The sequence below is a fragment of the Taeniopygia guttata genome, chromosome 5, assembly GCF_048771995.1.
Source record: "Taeniopygia guttata chromosome 5, bTaeGut7.mat, whole genome shotgun sequence".
Taxonomy (NCBI): Eukaryota; Metazoa; Chordata; class Aves; order Passeriformes; family Estrildidae; genus Taeniopygia; species Taeniopygia guttata.
In genome coordinates this window covers 58,849,925-58,863,395 of record NC_133030.1, presented here as the reverse complement: position 1 = coordinate 58,863,395, position 13,471 = coordinate 58,849,925, and the positions used below count along the sequence as shown (strand labels likewise).

The 13,471-nt window shown below is 44.7% G+C and overlaps 1 protein-coding gene across 13 annotated transcripts in view; it reads left to right on the top strand.

The window, feature by feature from the left end:
- SYT16 (synaptotagmin 16) overlaps positions 1 to 13,471 on the top strand; it is a 127,224-nt gene that overhangs the window by 17,745 nt on the left and 96,008 nt on the right. The gene's annotated exons all lie outside the window — the stretch shown is intronic.

Genomic DNA, 13,471 nt, shown 5'->3' with positions numbered 1-13,471 from the left:
GCTTTTGAACTGAACATATTTTATATTCTATCATTATATAACTTACATATTACTTATTAAACTTATATTGTTCTATTGTATACATTGACCTTATTCAAGCATGAGTTTCTCGTGGTCTTTCTCAAGCCCCTGACCACAGTTTCTCATTATTACTTTTATGATTAAACAGTAGTTCCATTTAATCACTAAACAATCATCACATCTAACAAATGTATCATTTATCATATACTAGCTATACAGGTGCAGTTCTAGCAAGTACAAGGCCAATACATTCCCAGGGTATTTTCCCAGGGCCTACTAAGCCTAACTTTCCTTCTAACTCCCCAAATCCCCATGATTTTAAAACCCTTTACTATCAGATGCAGGGATGCAAACTGCAGGCAGGCAAGGTCACACTGCTTTCCTGTAAATGGCAGGCATGTGCAAAGTGTAATGGATAATTCCATGATGTCAACGACCAAAAGCAAACGTCTCGCAGGGTGTAATTGGTTTCTCTATAGTGTCAAGTGCTTTTATGTGTTCAGCATAAATATCTTTGCATTGATTGGGAGAAGAAGATAAAAATCGATGATTTACAACACTGAAGTGCTTAGAACATGACATTAAAATGACTCTGGGAGACTTAGCTCATAGGGGACATAGTAAATACTCAAGAGGTACAGGAAATGAAGAGACTCTTCCCAAGTCCTGAAACCACGCAATAAATTTGATAGATGCTTTGTTTCTCTGCCTAATGGGTTTTAATACTGACTTTCTTTTTGTAGCATTACTCTCTTTTTTGTTGTTTAGCTGTGGTTATTTTTTACTCTTATTTCTTTGGATGTTTAGGACCCCAGGCTAAATGGAGACATTATTATTTTCATGAGGAAACTCTATAGCTTGAGCAAAATAGGAAACAAGTCCTGTTTTGGCTGGCTTTATACACTAAACACCAGGAGAGTGTCTTGAATTACGACTGCTGAGGAGCACAGATAATCACAGAAAATAAAGCTGGACAGGACCACAGATCTATCCCTTTGCCCCACATCCAGAGGAATTGTATCTAGCTCACTCCTTACAGATTTTCTTGCTGCAATTTAAGCACTGGATCTGACAGATACAGAGATCAGATAATCTCCATTCTATCCATAGTGATTTTTTTGATTTCCCCTTTCTTTTTATCTCCTTGTGTCACATGTTTTCTAGAACATCTTTTGTTTGTTGGGGTTTTGAAACTTTTGTTTGTTTGTTTGTTTGTTTATTTTCTACTAGGCCTTTAAATTGTCCCCTTTTTTAACCCCAGTAAGCTACCAGACATGAGATGCAATCACAGTACTTTGATTCCTCCTGGTCTAGAAAATAAGACACAATGTTTTTTTGATGGAAGTTTTTATATGTTACTTTGGTACTTTTGTATTAGTCAGGAGAATCCTAACTGTCTTTCAATGCTGGCAGCAGCTCATGTGATGAAGATAAATGCTCTGAGCTTCCTAAGGGCTTGCAGCCTCTTGTCTGGGAATCTCAACTTGAGTTTGGGCTTTAAAGTAGAAGGGAAAAAAAAAGACAAATTAAGGCTGAAGGATTCCAGACCTGCCTGGTGCAGGAGGTGCAGGATGAAGTGTGCAAATGGATTGCTGGTGTGTTTAGATGAAAGTCAGATGCTGTGTGATTGCATTTATGTGAGGGGTACAAAGCAAGGTGTCCCTGAGGTGCTCTGTTGGCCCTGTGCATCAATATCAGCAAAAGTCAGCACTGAGCTTTACTCTGTTCTTGAAATATCTGTATGGAACAAGGGCAGGAAGCCACATGAAGGGAATTGACAATGACATTTTCAAGAATTTTCACTAAGATTGCATGCAGCTACCTGCAGACACAAGGTAAAGCATCAGCTAGATCCAGTGTCACTTTCTTCCTCATACCTAAAATGAGGAGGGAAAAACTGTTTGCTCAGGACTTTCTGCCCCTTCAGTGCACAGGTCTGACTTGACTTTGGCTGCCTGCTCTAATTGCTGTTTAATGAAAAAGCTGTAAAACCCTGTGGAACAGCCAATAAATCAGCAAGGTATATAGAAAATTTAAAAAGCGTGTGCATTCCCAAAGTGACATGAGAACAACAGGGGATGTGATAACCTGAGATCCTCTGACCTTTTTACCCCCAAATCTCTGTGGGATCTCCTGTTTTCCCACCTGGCTGTTGGCAGAATTGATGATTTCTGTCTCACCATCTCCTGAGCCGTGCACTGCCTTTGAATCCAGTCCAGCCCAGCTCTGCTCCTCTGCCAGGCAGGCTGCTGTGGGTAGTGCTGACTGTACACTCTATCCAGCACTGCCAGGAAATTGCTGCCCTAGGGTGAGGCCAGGAATTGTTAAGTTTTTAAGGAACAAGTCGAGGCTGTTGCTGAACTGAGGGTAGAAACATGCTGTGAACTGAAATAATGAACATAGCTTTGATCACATAAGTAGGCACTGCTTTGTCTATGGCTTTACACAGAGTTAAAGGAAAAAGTGAAAGGTGTTAATGATACCTCTTCATTAACCCAGTCCTTCAGACTGGCAAATTTGGTTCTGTTTTCTGTCCCTGCCACCAGGGTTGGTGTGTAGCCTCTTCCTGTGCCTTTCCCATTGCTCTTGTTACCTTTTAGTTTGGAAATGGGTGATGCTGGATCACTGGGAGGAATAAATTTATGACAGTTCAAAGCACAGCTTAGGCGGTCATGGTGAAGGAAAATCAAGCAACAGTGGCCTTGTGCTGGATGAGCACTGGAATGCCACGTGTCACCCCAGCCTGCTCTGTGCAGCCACTGGTGTTTTACGCTTGGATTGCCAAACACCAGCCCAGACCATGAATCTGCTGAGTCCACATGTCAGTTCCCATGCCAGGGGATTATCCTACAGGACAGGGCAGTGGTGGGGTGCAGGTGTCATCTGCAGGCAGCCAAACCCCATGTTCTGTCTGTTCCCAGGAAGGTGATGGCTGTGCAGGCAGCTGGAGGGTGACACTGGCTCTTAGGGGGGCTGTAGATGTGTGCTGCTGCTGAGGGGTGAACAGATAACTTCTGCCCACTGTCCAGGCACAGAGCCTGGTCAGGAGCAGTGGTGAGGGCTCTGCAGTGCTCCAGGCTGTAGCAGGCTGCTCTGGGAAGGTGCAGGTCCTGCTGATGTTATTGGGGTTGCTGTAGATGCCAGTGATCCCCACCCCGAGTTGTGCCACTGTGGCCTGCAAAGCAATTCCTGCCTGAGCTGTGATCTGGCCTGTCACTGCAGCAGCAGCAGCTCCTGGGTGCCACTGGGGAAATGTGCTTTTGGCTCTCTGCAGGGGAGTGAGAGGGGTCATACTGGTTCCTCCTTTTCTGCCCTGTCAAGGGAGCTGCAAGGCCCATTCCTGGTGTGTGTCTTGGCCATTTTAATGAGCCAGGTTGCAATGGGTTGGCTCCTGTGTGTTTGGTTGAATGGAAAGAGTGGAAGAAATTCTTCATCCAATACTGTTTTTATTCTTGCCTGACTGTTATCATCTGCTGCTCGCTTCTGCGTCCTTCACAAGCTGTGGGTGGCCAGGCTGGGACCACAACCCCCACATTGCTTTCCTTTCTCCCTCTTCTGCATGCCCTTGTAAGAACCCTAGAGAGAGAGAATCACTGTGCAAGCACACAGCACTGACTGGGGACATCTGCTCAAGCAAAAGAGTAAGCAGAAACAGCAATTTCTGCAAAGCTGACGAGGGTTTGGGAGAATGGGAGTGGCAGATGAGGACCTCGCCCTCTGTGTCCCAGCTGTGGTTGTGTGAGGTGCTCAGGGGTGTCAGTGCCCCAGCAGAGCAGCCCCAGCAGCAGCAGCAGGCAGGGCAGGCAGCATTCCCTGGGCACAGCTCCTGGCTGGCCCTGCAGACCTGTGGGGGGAAGCAGAAGGGAAAAGCAGAGCCAACGCCTGTCCGGGTCCCTGCCAGCACCTGCCAAGGGCAGAGCAGCACAGATGCTGCTGGGGGAGGGCATCTGCTTTGGAAGGGCACAGAGATCCTGTGCAGGGAGTCAGCATCCACTGAGCCTGTCTGGAAGGCTTGGCTGGAGGAAATGAGGTTAGCAGAAGCAGAAGTTTCTACAGCTTGCCTACCCAGCGACGGCCCAAGTTGGCCCAGGATGCTGGAAACCGCTTTTTAGCCTGGGCACTTCTCCATCTCCATCCAATCTGTGCAGCAACACAGCTAAAGAGCAGGAATGTGACTTTCCCTGGACCTGTCTCGTAGAAGGTAAAGCACCATATGGATGCTGATGGCTCAACCTGCCTGCAAAAGGTATCTGAAGAGAGGGAGGAAACACAAGGCCCACATCTTTAAAGATAAAGAAGAGTGTGTGGGCGCCATTTCCTCAGCAACTGAAGCTGTTGCAGTGTCTGATCTGTCTATGGCTTCAGTCTCCCTTCAACAGCGTTTCTGCTAAGGGGGCAGCTGGGAAGAACTTTTGCTCCCTAATAAATTTTCAAGGGAGATTAGATATGAGATCAGAATGTGTTTTTTTATTGTTTAGTTCACATTTTCTCACCACATGCTGATTTTTTTTTCAGATTTGATATTTTTGATTTTGTTCATGAGATTTCTGTGAACTCTGGAAACACATTCCTTATACAGCCTTAGGTGTGGTTTGTTTTGGTTTGTTTTTGGTTTTTTAATTAATTTTTTTTTCATCTCTCTCTCTCTTTTCCTGATTAATATTTTGTTGTAATCCCCCCTCCTATTTTACAGCACCTTAATTTGGGGCTCTTTAGACTCAGCTATCTAACACAGAAAGCTTCCTGCAGGCAGAAAGCCATGGGAAGTATGGGCACTTAGGAAACTTGCGTCTTGAGGTGGGCAGACAGAAATTAAAGTGCTTTTAAGTCTGCAGAAGTTCTGGAAAATATTATTTCCCTCCCTAGCTGTCTTTCTGTGATTTGCAAGATTGTGGAAATTCAATTACAGAAGGTATCTGTGAACACAGCGAATATAGGTGGTCACTTTTTGCTCCCTTGCAATTCAGAATGAGAATCCACAGCATTAAAACTCAGTGCATGTGTACTTGATATTAAACAAATTGGATAGCTCTGAGATTACTTATTTCTTCCAGGGATACAAGGATGAATTGAGCCAAAGCAGTTTGCAGCCCGGCATGTCTCAGCTCAAGGCTGCTAATGACGCATCCTAGAAACACAGAGCATCAGCAAGTCCTTTGTACTTTGCTAATATTTTTCCTGCAGTAACACGAGAGCAATTACAGCTTGGAAGGATGGGAGTTGGAAGGCTGGAGGAGATGAAAAAATTCAAAGGGAAGAACAGGGTTTCATGAAGTGAAGGCAGGGAGTGTATGTGGGTGGGCGAGGGAGCAAGCATCTGTAAATAGTTGGCACTGACAGCTGCTTTTAAAAATATTGGGAATCTGGAAAGAGAGAGGTGGAACAGCTGCAAGTGTGTGTATGGTTTATGGAAAGAGAAGAGCAATGTGCAGCCTGTGAGGGAAGGAGCAAAAGAGCAGAGCTAAGCAGGAATCCGTGGAAGGGTTGAGAGAAAGTGGGGTGAAACCAGAGTGAAGTTGGGGAAGAAAGGGATTAATTCCAAGAGATTTCAGGAATGGGTATAAAGTGTAGTGCAGCTGATGTAAGAGTCACAGTCGTGCCTCTGGCTGCCAGTGGTGAGGGGGGAATTGCCACTGCCGCCTGCCTGTCCCAGCCTGTCCTCCCTCCTCTGGCTTTATCTTTTGATTTATCATAATAAGAAATCTGCCTTCCTAAGAGCGGGTCATGGGGCTGGGCTGAGGGATTAAAGCCAAGTCTCCGACCTCTGGGCATATTGTAATGCTTGTGAGCCATTGACTCATCCTCTTTATTGGCAGGTTGATGGATTCCTAACTAGGTTGTTAGTGGCATCTCAGCGTTGCTGCCTGAGATGTGCCTTTTGTGTTTAAACTCTGACTTAGAGAAACAAGTTCATTTCAGGCTCTTTGTGCTTCTCTCCTCCTCCTTTTCACAGCTTTTACTTCTTTAAATGTAGACTTCTTTTGACAGATCATCTCCATGGTAACTAACAGGACCGGGCTGCCTACAGAAATTGTAGTAATAAAGTGGTTGGTTTTTACACATGATGAAAAGATGATGAAGCACAATGATAGGTGATAAAGACACAGGTAATTGCTCTAGAATAATATTGCTGCCAAGAAGATGACTGAACTCCCACACAGAAGATGAACAGATGGTGTATTTATTGAAATTCATAGGCTGAGGGAAGAAAATGTAATTGATGGCTGTGTAGGTTTTGTTTCAGTTTACTATGTTCTGTGCAGAGCCGGGAGAGCGGCGTGCCGGCAGATGGAGCCCGTATGCAGAGCCACCGTGTTGGAGCTCAGAATTCCAATCAGAGCCACAAAGGCAGCAGAACCACTAATTGCTCGGATGCATTTTGCTGGTTTTGATCTGCCACATAGCCCCGGTTTATTTTAGAAAGGATGTAATTCTTTTGTAAGAGCAGTGATGGTAAATTGCGTTAGGATACCGGGAACATGGAAGTAGAGCCTGGAAAAATGAACACTTGCAAAACATGTGCTCAGTAAAAGTTTTGCAAGACCAGATGTGTGTCTGTTTTAGTGAAGGGCAGCTGTGGCATGTTTGCTAACCTGATTGCTGGTCTCCTGGTACAGCAGATCTGTTGTGCAGAATCTGTGGGAAGGCAAAACCAGGGAGTTTTCTTCTGTTGCTCTCTGTGCGTTTTCAGGTATAAGTTAAAACTGTTAAATGTGCTGTTGAGGCTTCAGTGAAAATGTTGTCTGTCTGTGTATGGCAGTGCTACAGATCTGGTTTGAATGACCCCAACACAAGAAAGGCATTGACCTGTAGGAAGAAGCCCAGAGGAAGCCACAAAGTTGATCACAGGCTGGAGCACATGTCCTATCAAGACAGGCTGAGAGAGTTGGGGCTCTTCAGTTTGGAGTAGAGAAGGCTCCACGGAGATCTTTGAGGCCCTTCCAGTACCTAAAGGGGCTCCAAGAGAGCTGGAGAGGGAATTTTTGTAAAGGCATGGGTGCCAGGACAAGGTTTTAAGAGAAGGAGGACAGGTTGAGAATAGATATAATTAGGAAAGTTTTACTCTATGTATGGTGAGGAACTGACACAGGTTTCCCACAGCAGTGGTGGGCTCCCCATCCCTGGAAATGTTCAAGAACAGGCTGGATGGGGCTCTGAGTAAGCTGCTGTAGTGAAAGATTCCTTGCCCATGGCAGGGAGGTTTGAACAAGATGATCTCTAAGTTGCCTTCCAAGCTAACCCAGTCTCTGATGGTATGACTATAATTGCTGCTGCACAGTGCAGTGGTCCCAAATGTGGGGTGCTGTGGCATCCCTTGCCACAGGGCTTGGTGCCTTCATGTTCCCTAGAAGATTACTTCAGTGCTGCCAGGAGAGCAGAAATATCCATGACAGTCAGTCTGTGAAAGGCTTCTTTCTGAACAGTACAACTAACCACAGCAAGGAGTGCCAGCTCTGGGGCATAAAAATTCTTCTGTATGGATAAAAATGCCACCTGGTGGGGGAGAAACTCCCCTGGGAGGAGCTGGTTGAGCTAAAGAGCTGGTGGCTGTCCTTCCTGCAGCTCCTCTGTGTTCAGCACCTTCAGCACCCCTGTTGTACCGCTGCTAACCCACAGTTTTGTTATTTATTGCTGATAATGCCTGGCTGCTGTTTAGTACATCATAAGTTTCTCTCTTCCTCTGCAGTCTGGTGCTTGTTTATGCAATGTATAGCTCATTTTCTCATCAAGTTCTGCAACCAAACTACTTCCCACTTGGTTTTACCTCCAGATATACCTACTCACATGTTGACTACGTTTGTAGCTCTTGCATGCAAGGAGCTTTGAGAAGGCGCATGAACAGAAGAAGAAATTTTTCTTCTTACAATGGTAGTGCCAAAGAGAATGAAAATAAATACGTAGGTGGTATGGAAGAAATTCTTTCTACAGGACACTTTGCCCCAGTGAGGAAATTAAAAGTTTCGGGTTCATCACTTGATAGTGTTTGTGTCAAATTCATCCTTCCTTTTATTCCTTCCCTTCAGGTTGTCAGGGCACCCACATCTTTTGTGGCACCTGAAAACCCTGATTTGCATGCAAATTGCTCCCGTTTAGGTTGAAACATTTCTGTCATTCTTCTTTCCAACTTCTTCCCTTTTTTCCTGCAGAAAAGGAGGGGTGGAAAAAGTTACTTAAGTGATACACCTTCTTCATACAAGATTAAACAGAATTGCCCTGGAAGTGGAACGATGTGCTTTTTTGAGACCTGTCAGGCAGCCAGCAAACGGAGCATTAAGTGATGGCTGAAAAATGTACTATGTAATAAAAGAGAAAATTAGAAAAAGGAAGAGGGTGAATCTGAGGACTGAGAAGAGGCTGACCTACTGTTTTATCTGAGCTGTTACCTGAGTGCATGGAGCATGGTTGGAGTCATATTAAGCCAGCCTGGTGACTGTCATTGTGATAACTGGCTCCCAAGGAGCCTCCTGATGTATTTTCAGTGCTGTCCATCCCTGTTGCTAAACCCAGGCCCTGCAGATTTCACCAGGGCACCCAGCAATGTCTGAGGGGCCTTGGCACCCTGGAGGGAGTTCCCTGGAGAAGATGGTATAGGACATCCTTGAAAGGCTAAGCCTTGCTTGAGATAAAGGGTGATTTTTTAGCTTGAACACAGGTTTGTCAGGTGCCTGGTGGCCAGAGTGCTGCCAGCTTCTCTGTCAGCCTGGCTTTGTTTGTTGCCCAGCTGCTGGCCTCTTTTCTTTCCCCCACCAATCCCTGCTCTGCCCTTCAACACTAATTGAGTGTTTCAGGCAAAGCTGGTCAAAACATTTTTATTCAAAACTTATTTTGCTGGCAGCCAAGCTTGGCAGCATCAAAGAAAAAGATAAATAAAATATACTGTCATTTTTCTGGGAGAAATTCTCTTTTTAAAGCTGGAAGCTGAACTGTTGCCACCGAGTTGAGAGGGAATACATTGCCAATTGCTTTTCCTTTTCTAGTTTATCTTCTCACCCTTTTTCCTTCCATCCTATTCTCACTCCCCATCTCTTTTTTCCCCTACTCAGCTGTGTTTCCCTACTTGTGCCAGGAAGGCCAAAGGAATCTAGGCTGACATGAAGACTTTCTCTCCAAGCTGAGTGTTTTCCATTCAAAAACTAATCAGATGTTTTCCAGATTCCCTTCCCCCTAAATGTAATGGTTATTCTTGGGCTGGTTTCTGCCTCAGAATCACAGAACAACACGAGATGGAAGAGACCCACAAAGGATCATCTAAGATGCACTAAAGCTTCTATGGTTTCCATGCCCATCAGGGCAAGTTACAGCCAGTGGGGCAGGGCTGGGCTGGTGCTCTGTGCTCTGGTTCCCAGACCTCTCCACCAGGCAGCAAAGCCTATCCATGAAACTCTCTGTGTCTCCTGAGTGTCCCACTGCTCACATGAACATGGGGGAGGCTGAAAGATGGAAGTGGTTTTGCCAGTGCTGGAGTGATGTTACCTGGCTATTGTAAATGCAGGCAAAGCCAATGGGAAGAAGTGACGATGTCTGACTCAATTCAGAAGGCTGAATTATTTATTTATTATAACTGTGCTAAAATACATTAATATACTATATAAAAGGAGGATACTAAAACTACATACTACTTTCTCTGACTCTAACACAACTTGTGACCCTCTCTCTCGAGTCCAGCCCCAGGTGGGTTGGATTGGCCATTGGGCTCAAACAATCCTCACCAGAATCCAACCAAGCACTCACTCCAGGTAAACAATTCTCCAAACACATTCCACATAGGAAAAACAAGGAGCAGAAATAGAAATTGCTTTCTCTTTCTTTCTCTCTGTGCACCTCTATGAAAAATCCTGAGAGAGAGAGAAATGTGCTTGCCACGCCTGGCCAGGAAAACAACCACTTTAAGTGTTTATCCTTGGCATGGAGGAGACCCCAGGCTGGAGGAGAGGGTTCTGATGTCCTGGTAGGTGGAAGCACAGAATGGGTCAGGTTGGAAGGGACCTCAGTGGGTCACCTTGTCCCACCTTCCTGCTCCAGCACAGCCATCCCAGAGCACACAGCGCAGGGTTGTGTCCAGATGGTTCTGGAATATCTTCACACACTCTCTGAGCACTTGTTCCAGTGCTCAGTCACTGCACAGGAGAAAAGTTGTTCCTCCTGTTCAGGTGGAACTCCAGTGCATGTTTCTGCCTGTTGCCTCTGTCCTGTTGCTCAGCTCTGAGAAGAGCCTGGCCATGCTCTTGACACCCTAAAGACATTTGAATACAATGATGAGATCCCCTCTCAGTCATCTCTTCTTGAGGCTGAGCAGGCCCAGCTCCCTCAGCCTTTCCTCATAAGAGAGAAGCTCCAGTCCCGCAATCATTCCTTGTAGCCTCTCCTGGGACCGCCTCAACTTGTCTCTCCTGTACTGAAGAGCCCAGAACTGGTTCTGTCCTCCTGGCAGAGGATCCATTACCAGAGTGGTGACCTGTCCCTGTGCTGCCTGGCAGAAACTGAGAGCACCTCAGGAAAACCAGAATGAATAAAGATAATGTTCCAGATGAATGCCTCACCCTAGTTTAGGGGTGATCTGGCATTATGGAACATCTGTGATAATATTGTGAAGGTGAATTGCAGGACCAGGGGACTGTACTGACTGCAGCGTATGTAGCACACCAGTTGGGTGTGTGGTCCTCTGTTAGTTGCTGAGTAATTAGCAGTGGAAATTAGCTTTCAGATACCATTCCTGCTGGGGCTGCTGCCCCTGAATCTAAAACAAATGATCAGAAAGGTTTATTGGACAGGTAAAGCTACTGAAGAAAGTTATTTTCTTTGATTTACTTAGTGAAAGCTACAAACCAAGCAGTTCATTTTTTTTTACATTTTGTTAACAGCTTGCAATCCTATGGGTTCAGATTATTTTTAATTTAAAAATAATTTTAAAAGTTAAACTAGAAAGCAAACTGTGGTGCAGCACCAGATGAGTGGTTGTGCCTTGTCAAAACAAAGATCCCTGATGCTGGCTGGTAGCAAGTATCTGGGGAGAATATTTAAGAGCAGAGTCTGGCTTTGTGTTCCCAATTTCTGCCAATCAGCAGCTTGGGACTTTCTAGCCCAGAGATTATGTTTGATGGCCTATGATGAACCCATTTATATGTTTAGTTTTTGAAATACTTAAGCTTCCAGGCTGTGTAACGCCTGCAGGAGTGAGTTCCATAGTCTTGTGTTGCATGAAACCTTATTTCTGTGCATTTTGATTTGTACCTGATACCTGTTCATTTTGTTGTGTGACCTCTAGTTGTTTTCTAGAAAGGTGTAGTTACAATTCATTCCTGATTTGCCACTGTCCCAGATTGCAAGACAAGATGTATTCCATTGCCATCTGTATGGCAGTTGTCTTCTGTTAAGTGGGCAGTTTTCCTTATCTCTTCCACAGCCAATTCTCCCTCCGGGGAGACATCTGCTGCTAATGCCCTATTGAACGTCACTGTATGACTGATAAAGGTTACAGCATCCCACTGTGAGGTTCTCCACCCAGAGGGAGGAGCCAAGCATTCCTACCTGGATATAATCTGGGTTTTTGGGACACTGGACTCAGGCTTTTCTGCTGGATTTCCAGGAGGACTGCAGCCATTCCAATTTGAACTGCTACCAACACCCTGACTAAAGGGGTGTCAAGTTGTATTCTGACTCTGACTGTGGTTTTTCTTTTGTATTATTGCATGTATTTTGTTTTCTTTTTCACTTTTCCTAATAAATTGTATTTCTGACTTAGAGTCTCTCACTGGTTTTGTCTTCAAACCAGAACAGCCACCTCCATAACACTTATTACCCCTGTTTTATTACCTCTCCATCTGCTCTGATCCCATGATTACCTCTTTATTTGACAAAATTAAGGTTTTCCTTGAGCAGAAGCTCTTGCAGACCCCTCATTACCCAAGTTGCCTGTACCAGCATGGTGCTATAATGGGAGGTGTCTATTAAGTCTTTTAAGAACTTTTTAAAGACTTCTACACTCTAGTGAAGGAAGGGGAGCATGTGAATTTGTAATGGCAATGCTTTTTGCGGTCTTACTAGTTTTCATGTTTCTTTATTTGCTTTGCCCTTGAATACTGTTTTCAAGGAACTATTTGGGCAGTCACCAAGATCCCTTTTCTGGGAGAAAATAGTCCTGAATTACATCTTTCAACTTCTCTGCAGGTAACACTGGTGCAAAATTTGGCTTTCCTACTCTAGGCTTATCACCATCAGTGTTCTTTGTCCACCATCACTGGTGACCCCACCAGCTTTCAGAAAGGAGTCCTCTTCCTGCAACACTTAAAAAGGAGCTGTAATTAAATTTTTATGCCATTAGAAAGTTGCTGACCACAGTTGTTTTTTGGTCTGTTCTCCTATGATTCCACATTGAACTTGACAGAAGTTCACCATCTGTTTTTCTTTTCTTCCTCTGAACACGATGTTCACATTCTGAAGGATAGTTTTACTACCAGTAATTGCCTTAAGCAACCATTCAATCCCAATCAACAAATTGATTTTTTTTGTCCTTTTATAATATTTTGAATTAATAAGTGTCCTGATCCTTTCCTACATTACCTGTACATGGTTTCCTGAAGTATTTCTGCCTTTCGACCACTTAATTGTAATGCTACACTGATTTTTATGTAGTGCTTCTTTTTCAAATCCACATTTATTACTTAGATTTCTTCTATACAGTGTTGAAGAATAGCCATTCTCATGTGTTGCTGGGGACAAGTTGCTCTTCTATTACGGGTTTTTAACTAGTTATTTGTAATGTATAAAAATGAAGTGTTTTCAGCACCCTGTCAAGACAGTTTCCCAGTCTGTGTGGTATAACTTTAGTTTCAAATCATTCCTTATTTCTGTCTCCATACCCAGTCACCCTGTGGACAGTGTCACAATCTGGTAGGTTTTAAACTAATCTTAATCTGTGGGGTTTTTGTAACACATTGTACCATTTCCCCTGACATTCTCCTGCTTCTCATATTCAGGGATTTACAGCTTACCACTGGGTTTTGTCTTCCACTGAGCCTCTTCTTGCTGTGTCCCCCCTTTGTCTCTCCTATCCCACAGCAGCTCCAGCCTTGCCTGTTTGGAGGTGGCAGCACAGAAGGTGCAGCTTTAAATGTTGCGACAGGACAAGAGGGGAATGGCTTCAAACTGAGAAAAGGCAGGTTTAGGAAGAAATTCTTGACTGTGAGGGTGGTAAAGCCCTGACAGAGGATGCTGAGAGAAGATGTGGATGCCCCATCCCTGGAAGTGTTAAATGCTGGATGGATCTTTGAGCAGCCTGGTCTAGTGGAAGGTGTCCCTGCCCATGGAAAGGGTTGGAATGGGATGACCTTTAATGTCCCTTCAAACCCAAACCAGTCTGGGATTCCATGATCCACAGCTGTGGTTGGAGAGCCAGCTGCCTGGGGGACACAGGTCCTTGCAGGGAAGAAAAGCTGCTGGAACATTCTCC